At 38.5% G+C, this 2897-nt stretch overlaps 1 pseudogene; it reads left to right on the forward strand.

Annotated features, from left to right (window-relative positions):
- Positions 1 to 1320, forward strand: part of LOC109953521 (olfactory receptor 1E5-like) — an 8043-nt pseudogene extending 6723 nt beyond the window's left edge.
- The last annotated feature ends 1577 nt before the right edge of the window (positions 1321 to 2897 follow it).

Raw genomic sequence — 2897 nt, forward strand, 5'->3', positions numbered from 1 at the left:
GGCTGCACCTGCCTCTCTCACTTCTCTCCCTCTATTTTAGCTCCCTTACCCCTGATTTCTTTATCTGACACACCTGCTTCACGTCCCCTGAATCACCACCAGCTGCACCTGATTACTTTCTGCCTATTTATACCGTGCTCTTCGTCTACTTCCCTGCCAGTTCTTTCTAGACTCTAGCCCATTTCCATGCCTATCTATTATTTTGTCTTATATATATACACACGCTTTTCTTCCCAGCTCCGTTCCTGCCTTGTGCCCCGTGTATTGTCTTCCCAGCCGCTATCGCTCCTCCGGACCATGGACCTCCACTACTCCACATCACTCCACCACGCAGGTCGATGCACAGTCTTCTATTACCTGTTACTCTGACTTTGTCCCCTCAGCAACCAACTGCCACGACCAGTCCAGGAGTGGATCCTAGCGTCCACAGCCCGGCCTCTTCCTCATCAACCCACCACTAACTGTATGTTTCCAAGACTGCCGCTCGACACCCAGATTTGCTCCATATTCCTTCACCTGGTTGTACACATATTCATTGTCACTGTAAATAAAAAGAGCACGTCTTGCACCAAAGTCAGCTACCTGGGTCTGTCATTTTTTTACTTGCTCGCCTCCCTACCAGAGCAATTCCTAACAGATTCTTGACATTTTTCTGTTTGACCATCCCTATATTGCCTACAATGACTGTTTGACATTCATGTTTTTCTGCTATGCCTGCCTTGCAATGGAAGCTCTTAATCTGGTTGCACTCTCCTATGACAGAATGATTGCCATTATCTTCCCACTGCACTATCATGTGAAGGTGACCCACAGGTTCATGTTTTCTTTGACTGCCTCTTTCTGGTTCTTGGAATTTACAGTTTCTTTCATTGCAGTTGCCCTTCTCACAAGACCTTCCTATTGTAAATCTGCTGTTATTGACAGCTATTTCTGTGACTATGACTTGGTGCAGCATTTAGCCTGCAATGATTTCATACTCAACATGCTCATTGGTCATTCTCGACCAGTTATTATTCTTTGGCTTCCACTGATATTTATCTTATCATGTTATTCATACATTGGCTATGCATTGTCTAAAGTAGCCACAGTTAAAGAAAGAGTGAAGGCCTTTAAAACCTGCTCATCTCATCTTTCACTGGTGGCAACTTTCTCCTCGTAATGATCAGATTTGCTATGAGTGCTACTATACATCCAAATACCAGACTCATAAACATGTCTCTAACCACTGTCTTTCCTCCCATGTTGAATCCAATCATTTATGTTCTGCAGACACAAGAAATCAAAGTGTCTTTGAAGAAGTTATTAAAAGTCAGAAAGTGATCCAAAATCACAGTGAAGAAAGCAATTGTAAAATGATCATTTGTGTATTTTCTGTGCTATCTGTTTAGGATATTGTTTACAATAAATTGTATCAAAATTTAATGAAGCAGCAGATGTTTCAAAAACTTGGTACTTTTGTAGCATTCCATAAGAGATTGAACATTAATGTATTCCATGATAATAATAACTATTTTATCACACAATATGGGATTAAATACAATCTGTTCTATGGCATGTGCAAATCACAATAATACAATAATAGTATTTTGCTAATTGCTTTAATGTGTTCTAATAACCTTCTGTCATAACTGCAAGTATGTACTACAAACAAGTTATTCTGTTCAGTGATCAGTTTGTGTCCTATGAGAATCTTCATTCATTGTATCCTTTCATAATAACTACATTATATAGAGGAGAAAATATTTAGCCTACTTACATGCAATTAACTTTACAGTACAAATAGGAGTTACATAGGGGAGGTCTGAGTTGAAAATACCACTTTCTGCTGATTGTGTGAGAGTGAATGTACCTTGTCTGATCACATTTCATCTGAGGATGCTTACACATCATCTACCAATATCCAAAGACATTTTTGTGAACGAGTGTACCACCTCGAAACAATCTTGCTTTCAGTACAAGTCACACAACTGTACTTTCATCTCAACTTGCCTGGTCAAAAGTACAACAGACATAGATCAAAAGTACCTAAGTACCAAAAAGCACAGAAATCTTAAGACAAACATCTTTCTATTATGCAGATGTGTGTTGGAATTGTAATGATCTTCCAGGTTACACTTCTAATCATATAACCTAGTTTTGGGCAAGCCACACACATTTAATATGATGAACGCTACACTATAGAAGTGACAAACACCCCAAGGGCATTTTTAATATTCACGCAAAATATCCCGTTTTGAAAATTCAATCTAGCTAGCTAACGTTGTCTGGTATTGATGCTGTCTATCAGCAGCAAAACTTTATTTGCAATATGTTACTCAAAAGTATAGCAGTGTAATGTGTTACACAGCCAAGGCCACAGGTGAAGCCTAATGTGCCACTGCTTCCCTATTAACTTCCTTAGCTGCTCTAAATAAAGGTTTATGGCTTTTTCATTCCTCTGTTAGTTTTCCTCGGTTTTCCTTAGGTAATAAGTCGTTCCTGGCTTTATACATAAACACAGCGGTCTTATATTCCACTAAATCAAAGAATTTTAACAATTTAGACTGTGAAAACTACATTTGTGTGATCTCTATACCCCATCTTATGCACAATTCTAATCGCTCTTTTTTGTAATATGTACAATGGTTGAAGTGAACTTTTGTAAGTGTTTCCCCAGTTTTCAATGCCATACTCCAAATATAGTAAAATCAATGAAGCATACAAAATGCGAAGTGCTTTCACGTCCAGCATATATCTAACCCTTGCCAATATCGATATATTTTTAGCTATTTTATGCTGAACATATCTGATATGAGATTTCCAGGAGAATCTGTCATCAACCATGACACCCAGAAATTTGATTTCATATACTCGTTCGATGTTAGCACCCCCAATTTTCAATTGAAGTTCATTATGTG

Source organism: Monopterus albus, unplaced genomic scaffold, assembly GCF_001952655.1.
Source record: "Monopterus albus unplaced genomic scaffold, M_albus_1.0 scaffold727.1, whole genome shotgun sequence".
NCBI classification, from domain to species: domain Eukaryota; kingdom Metazoa; phylum Chordata; class Actinopteri; order Synbranchiformes; family Synbranchidae; genus Monopterus; species Monopterus albus.